The sequence below is a fragment of the Meles meles genome, chromosome 1 (genome assembly GCF_922984935.1).
Source record: "Meles meles chromosome 1, mMelMel3.1 paternal haplotype, whole genome shotgun sequence".
In the NCBI taxonomy this organism is placed as follows: domain Eukaryota; kingdom Metazoa; phylum Chordata; class Mammalia; order Carnivora; family Mustelidae; genus Meles; species Meles meles.
In genome coordinates this window covers 151,038,365-151,046,179 of record NC_060066.1, presented here as the reverse complement: position 1 = coordinate 151,046,179, position 7,815 = coordinate 151,038,365, and the positions used below count along the sequence as shown (strand labels likewise).

Sequence of the window (7,815 nt, the reverse complement as noted above, 5' to 3'; positions counted from 1 at the left end):
AATGTAATCCCACTATTTATTTTTTCTTGTGTTTCTCTTGCCTTTGAAATCAAATCCAAAAAAACCCCAAGCCCTCAAAACCCAAAACATTGCTAAGATTGATGTCAAGTAGTTTACAGCCTAAAACATCTAAGATGTCCCAGTATGTAAGAGTGCCTGGTGATGGGGACTTTGGAGATTATAATATACAAAAGTCAAAGCAGACAGTAATGCACAGTAGATCCTCTGCTGTCTACATTCCACTTCTTTTGTAGGAGACTTAGGGAATTAGCCCAGTCATTGAAAGTTTATAGGATCCAAAACTGTAATGGTGTGGTGAGATACAGACAGTGTAGATGATTGTAAAACATAAGCATACACGTGGATCTTAGGACAATGTTTTTCAAATTCTCTGTACCATCTTCTCAAAATCATCTGGAGAACTTACAATATAGATAACTAGAATATCTCGGGGATGGATACTGGGGAATATCCATTTAAAATAGGACACCCAGAGGATCTTGTATACTTTAAGGTTATTAAATGCAGATTGAGAGTCATATCAGAGAGTCCTGATACAAAAGATCACTGACCCTGTGAAGAAGTTACCTTCTCCTCACTCACTGAAAAGTTGCTTACAGAAGGACTGGTTACATTGAAAAGGAATCTGGGAACAAGGCTTTTGTCCTGGCAGTAGAATTGCAAGATCTTAGCCTAGAAAGAGAGTTGAGGTTTCTGGAATAAGAATCAAGGCAAAAGGAATCCCAAAGACAAGAAATTAAGCAGAGAGACTGGGGATTGGGCAAGATCTATTAGAGGATTTACAACAGGGTTGCCTGTTTACTTCCCACCCTCCCAACTAGGCTGTGGTATCTCTGAAGGTTGTGTTCATAACTTCTTTATCTACATTTCTTTTTTACTTAATATAGGGCTTAGCACAAAGTAGGTGATTCTTCTTTGAAGGTAAGATAGACATTAAATGACTCTTCAATCCAACTCAACAATCATTAGTTGGGTGTCTACTCTGTACAATGCTTAACAACACAATGGTGAATAAAATATAGTCCTCGCTCTGGAGGAGATGAAGAAGTAAAAAAAGAACCACCCAGTTATAATGTTATAGGAGATGTTGAAGGGGAAATTATCTAGGGAGTTTGAGAGGAGAGACTCTTCCCCTGGGACTTAATAACTGGTCAACATGTGCTCTACAGTCAAGGCATTAAAGGGCTTTCCAAGTGAAGAAAACAGCCAGAACAGAGGTAGAAAGGAATAAAAATGAATTTATCTTGGGAGGTGGTGTCAGAGGTCTGGTGGGTGAGAGCACAGCACAGATCATGGGTAGTGGGTTCTGGACCTTGTGGATCATATTAACAAGACAAGGTTTATTCTGGAAATATTTGGATTTGTCAAAGTGTTTTAAGGGGGTAGAATCACACAATCCGACTTCTATTTAGAAGCTGAGTGTGGACTGCATTCCACATTCTGGAGGAGACAGAGAGGTCTGGAGGAGACAGAGAGGCTGGGGCAATCTGGGCAGGGCAGCAGAGTGAGCAAAAGTTTAATTAAATGAATTACTGCTGAGGTACTAATGGTAAATAATGTTTTAAGACAAGTACCCTCTGAGTGAGCTGTGTGCTCTTGAAAAGTTCTCCACACTGGAGACTACTAGAGTCACTGTGTGACTACTACAGTGGATTTACCAGGTTCTAGGAGGGCACTTTTTGTTGTCTGTTATTTATTCTCCCCACTCCCACAGCTGGTTCTTGCTAGCTGGCCTGCCCTGAAAATGAAATGCAGTTCTGTGATCTGGAGGAGAATTCACAGGCTCCAGGGGACTGGTTGCTCTGTGATTTTTAATAATTGACCAGCATGGGCTGGTCTCTTTACCTTGAAGAGTTCCTCCTCATGTCAAAGCCATTACAAAGGAACATTACCTGGCACGTCTCAAACCACACTGAGTTTTGAGAACAGAGCCAGCAACTTGTCTTTTCCACAAATGGTATTTGGTTTTAGGATCAGGATTTATAAGCCCAATTGCTGTTATTACATGGATTCTTTTTTTTTTTTAATATGGAAATGCTTAAAAAAAAGGAAACATGGAACACTTTACAAATTTGTGTGCATGGTTGTACAGAGGCCATGCTGATCTCTGTATTGTTCCAATTTTAATATATGCGCTGCTGAAGTAAGCACTGGATTCTTTTTACCAAAGTCATAGTGTTACATTTTCTCAGCTATAAAAAGTTTTTTTTTTTGTTGTTGTTTGTTTTGTTTTTGGGTCAATAAATGTGCTAGAAAGTCATTGAGTTGAAACAAAAAAATTATTAAAATTGTTCTCTTTTTCCATTCTTTCATTCTTTTTTACCTACCTCTTCCTCACAAACCCAGCAAACATACTCTCTGCAAATAAACTCTGTGTTTAGAGAATAACAGAAATGACACATCATATCATCTGATTTTGCCTGGATTGTGTCATATTGACATACGAGAAGGAATGTTGGATCAAAAATAAAAACACCTGGTTTATGTTCCTTTCAATGGCATTAACTAGATGTGTAACCTGGGGTAGTCTACTTCACTTTTCCCAGCCTTAACTGCTATAATATGAGGAAGATAAATATGAGAGATATATTATATTGTATTTCTGTAATTCATTCTTTTATTTTTAACTTTTTAAATTTTTAAAAAATCTCATTTATTTACTTGACAGAGAGATAGAGAGCACAAGTAAGCAGAGTGGCAGGCACAGGAAGAGAGAGAAGCAGGCTCTCTGCTGAGTAGGAAGCCCGATGCAGGGCTCGATCCCAGCACCCTGGGATCATGACCTGAGCCGAAGGCAGCTGCTTAACCAACTGAGCCACCCAGGTGCCCCCCTATAATTCTTTCTATTTCTAAGAATTGGGGCTTCTATAAGCTACACAGGAGTGATGACATATTTTTTCATGTGAGGAGAACATCTTGGTTGCTGCTTTGGAAAAGTTGATTCACCTGTGGGATGCACATTTGTTGATTGCTTCTTTGGTATTTATTTTTCATTTCTATGCCTTCATATATATATATATATTTATTTATTTATTTATTTATTTATTTATTTATTTATTTTCCCCTTCAGGGATATGTTTTACTTTGCTTAGCTATGCAGCCAGCATGGAATGGACACCATTTCTGGCTCCAGAGGTGGATCTTGACAGGCTTAAATCAACAAGTATGTACCATTACCTGCGTGAGGTTGTTCCAGGATGGGCAAGTAGCCAAATTCAGGCCACTGAGAAGTGCAAAAATTCTTTTCAGTCGGGGTTCCTAGGAAGTAGCTTCCTTTTTCTTTAGTGAGAGGTGGTGAAGAGCTTCCCCTCTGCTGGTGTTGTGGGAGAAGCGAGATCTCAAATAACTGCTACTGTGAGGGAAGCTGAGCAGAGCCCAGAGAATCCCAAAGGAGCTAGAGTCCAGTTACTATATGAAGTTCTGGGTCAAACCAGGCCTGCAACAGCATCTGATCTTTTCAAAAACTTGTGAGCCAATGAAATCATGAAGTTTAAGATAATTTGACTCAGTTTCTCTATTGCTATCAACTCAAAGAGTCACAAATTTTTTCCTTAAGGTTTCAAGAAGTATATTTTGATTACTAATTTTTTACCCCCAAAATAAAGAAAAAAATGCTTATTTCTGCCTTTTAAAAATAGGCGACTCCTAAATCATCAAATGCAAAATGTTGAAAACAGCTAAAATTTTAGAGTCAATGTGAGGTACACATCAAATGCAAAATGTTGAAAACAGCTAAAATTTTAGAGTTAATGTGAGGTACATAGCTTTATAAATGTTTACTGAATGAATGAATTTTAGAATAAATTAGAGGAAAGATAGTATTTCCTGGATGCAAGGGAAAGGGTAGGTAGAAAAGCAGTTATATAGAATGTTTTTTGGGGAAAAGTATGGGATGATCATAAAGTCTAAACTGTTGGAATTTTCCTTTTTCTTCTCTCCTGAGATACTGCTTAATGTGTTTTTTTTCTTTCATTTTAGTATTCAGGGAGAAAGAAGGATCTAAGGTTGGACCTAGGGAGCAGCATGGGCTGCAGGGGACACTAGGCCAAGGGTCTCCATGGCCGTGCAAGTTTGTGGGGCAGGGAAAGTGATGCCTGTGGTTTTCCCAGACAAGACAGAGAATAGTAGTTCCAAAGAACTGCTGGTTTATATTTTAGCTCTTGCCAAGTTGTGAAAATAGTGAAGACTACTTAGCATTCAAATTGCTGTCTGGTTAATCATATTTAGAAGACCGGATTTCTGGATATCTCTTCACTCCCTATCTACTGACTTTTAAAACATGATAATTCCCGGGAGCCTCGGTGGCACCCTGGGTTAACTCCTGATTTCAGCTCAGGTCATGATCTCAGGGTTGTGAGATCCAGCCCCTCTGTGCTGGAGGTAGAGCCTGCTTAAGATTCTCTGTCTCCCTCAACTCTATGGTCAACTAATCTCGACAAAGTGGGAAAGAATGTCCAATGGAAAAAAGACAGCCTCTTCAATAGATGGTGTTAGGAAAATTGGACGGCCACATGCAGAAAAATGGACCATTTCCTTACACCACACACGAAAATAGACTCAAAATGGATGAAGGACCTCAGTGTGAGAAAGGAATCCATCAAAATCCTTGAGGAAAACACAGGCAGCAACCTCTTCGACCTCAGCCATGCGACATCTTCCTAGGAACATCGCCAAAGACAAGGGAAGCAAAGGGCAAAAATGAACTATTGGGATTTCATCAAGATCAAAAGCTTTTGCACAGCAAAGGAAACAGTTAACAAAACCAAAAGACAACTGACAGAATGGGAGAAGATATTTGCAAACAACATATCAGATAAAGGGCTAGTGTCCAAAATCTATAAGGAACTTAGCAAACTCAACACCCAAAGAACAAACAATCCAATCAAGAAATGGGCAGAGGACATGAACAGACATTTCTGCAAAGAAGACATCCAGATGGCCAACAGACACATGAAAAAGTGCTCCATATCACTTGGCATCAGGGAAATACAAATCAAAACCACAATGTGATATCACCTCACACCAGTCAGAATGGCTAAAATTAACAAGTCAGGAAATGACAGATGCTGGCGAGGATGCCGAGAAAGGGGAACCCTCCTACACTGATGGTGGGAATGCAAGCTGGTGCAACCACTCTGGAAGACAGCATGGAGGTTCCTCAAAATGTTGAAAATAGAACTACCCTATGACCCAGCAATTGCACTACTGGGTATTTACCCTAAAGATACAAACGTAGTGATCCGAAGGGGCACGTGTACCCGAATGTTTATAGCAGCAATGTCTACAATAGCCAAACTATGGAAAGAACCTAGATGTCCATCAACAGATGAATGGATAAAGAAGAGGTGGTATATATACACAATGGAATACTATGCAGCCATCAAAAGAAATGAAATCTTGCCATTTGCGACGACATGGATGGAACTAGAGGGTATCATGCTTAGTGAAATGAGTCAATCGGAGAAAGACAACTATCATATGATCTCCCTGATATGAGGACATGGAGAAGCAACATGGGGGGTTAGGGGGATAGGAGAAGAATAAATGAAACAAGATGGGATTGGGAGGGAGACAAACCATAAATGACTCTTAATCTCACAAAACAAACTGGGGGTTGCTGGGGGGAGGTGGGGTTGGGAGAGGGGGAGGGGGTTATGAACATTGGGGAGGGTATGTGCTATCGTGAGTGCTGTGAAGTGTGTAAACCTGGCGATTCACAGACCTGTACCCCTGGGGATAAAAATACATTATATGTTTATAAAAAAAAAAATTGGAAGGGGAGGCGAACCATAAGAGACTATGGACTCTGGAAAACAACCTGAGGGTTTTGAAGGGTCAGGCGTGGGAGGTTGGGGGAACAGGTGGTGGGTAATAGGGAGGGCACGTTTTGCATGGAGCACTGGGTGTTGTGAAAAAACAATGAATATTGTTACGCTGAAAAAATAAATAAACTAAAAAAAAAGATAAAAGTTTTTACATTGACAGTAAAGCAAAAAAAAAAAAGGAATGGGAGGCTGCTGTACGGTTTAAGCAGGAGAGCAACAGGGTCAGATTAGCATTGAACCGGGACCACATCTGGCACAGGGGCATGAGGTCCCCTCCCTCCAGTTCTGTTCGTTTTTGTGTCTACACTATTGCCCCATGAAAGTGCTACCTCTTTCTTTTTTAAAACACTGGAAACAAGTATGAAGTGGGTACTGTTTGTTTCCAGAACTGGTTACATCACCGCTTTTGTAGCAATTTGTTTTTCCCAGTAAATCAGAGCTTCTCTCTCTTAATTATGGTTTGGATTTTCGGTAGCTCTGACTTCTTGTAAAGCAGCACTGATTTTCAGCTCTTAAATATCAAGATGGGAACCAGCATGCAGGCATGGGTTCTATAGTCTTGTCTGGGGCTGGCCTGTACTTGGCAAGCAGCTGCTGATGAGGCTTACACTGTGGCTTGTTTTTGGAGTGTTCTTTTTTGCAGCCAGAACATAGTTCCACGTAGCTCTTTTCCCAGAGATATGAAGCTGCCTATACCAACCTGCAGGTACCGCTCTGTCCTCCCTCCTTCAGTGGCTCTCCTCCTGGGAATCAAAATTAGCCTCCAAAAGTATGAATCAGTCTTCAGTCTCCTCCTGTACCTGTTGTGTCCACCCCAGGGCAAGTGCATTACTTTGCTTGCTTGCTTTTACTTTAAAACATTGAGCCTTCTTTCTTGGTCTGTTTGTAAATGCATAGAGCCTCTTATTGCTTCTAGAGCTTTGGATACAGTGAGTGCTGAATACCACCAGTAGAAGACTGAAAGAGGAAAGACAGTAAGTTCTGAGTCTGGACTGGAGCATTATTAGAATCAGTGGTTTGCTGAGAAGAGCTGGCAGCTGAGTAGAAAGATGTGAACGTTCGTGTTTGGCAATTTGAAGAGCCCCTGAATGATTGGTAATCAGAGTCACTGCTCTGAAGTCTACTCAGGACCCAACTTGTTGCACTTCTCCATAGGGAAGGGCACCACTCAACAAAGAAGGCTTTCACAGGTTCTTTACTGGACACTTCCTCCCCTGAATCTCTAATATCGTGGAAAGGTTCAAATGAGATGATCCACACAAAATGCTTAGAGGAATGCCAGGTACAGTGAACAAACAGGCACATGTTATTCTTACTATAGATGTTGCAGTCACTATACAGAGCTGCCTTACTCTGTAGGTGGAGGTGTGATCACTCTTCCTGAAAGCCTGTAATCCTTTTCACTTACTTGCTCGGCCACTGAGTTATGCAACAACTGTGTATTATGGCATGGAAAATGACTCAGCCACTTCAGTAGGAGGAAGGCTCGGGCTTGAATCCTTCAGTCCTCTCAATGGTGGCTTGGAGCCCTGAAAGCCAGACTCTTCTTGCTTTAATAGCCATACCTAACACTTAGTATAATACTTACCATGTGCTAAGTCTTTGTCCAGGCCCTTTGCATGTATAACACCTAGGTTAAATGGTTTGTCCTGCTTGCCCTAAAAAGTGGCGGATACAGGAACTGAATCCAGGTAAACATCCAAGTCAGTGTGCATCACTGCTGTGCCATATGGCTTTTCTCACATGCCTTAATACCAGTTAGTTTTCCTTGTTCAAGACATATAGATCACGTAGGTGAGCCCCTCACCAGCTGATTTTGAAGTATATACCATTATTAACTGGTAGCATAAGAGAATGAGATTGCTATAGATAACTACTTGCGAAGTGACTCTGAGGGAACACCCTTACCCATGCCAGATTCAGAAGTTACTCCAGACCTGTTTACTTGAATGAAGAAGGAAAGAATTTT

At 40.8% G+C, this 7,815-nt stretch overlaps 1 non-coding gene across 1 annotated transcript; it reads right to left on the bottom strand.

The window, feature by feature from the left end:
- Nucleotides 1–2,069: 2,069 nt before the first annotated feature.
- On the bottom strand, nt 2,070–2,172 carry LOC123928443. Its single transcript, XR_006815705.1, has one exon. It is a non-coding gene; the product is annotated as a U6 spliceosomal RNA (small nuclear RNA).
- Nucleotides 2,173–7,815: the final 5,643 nt, after the last annotated feature.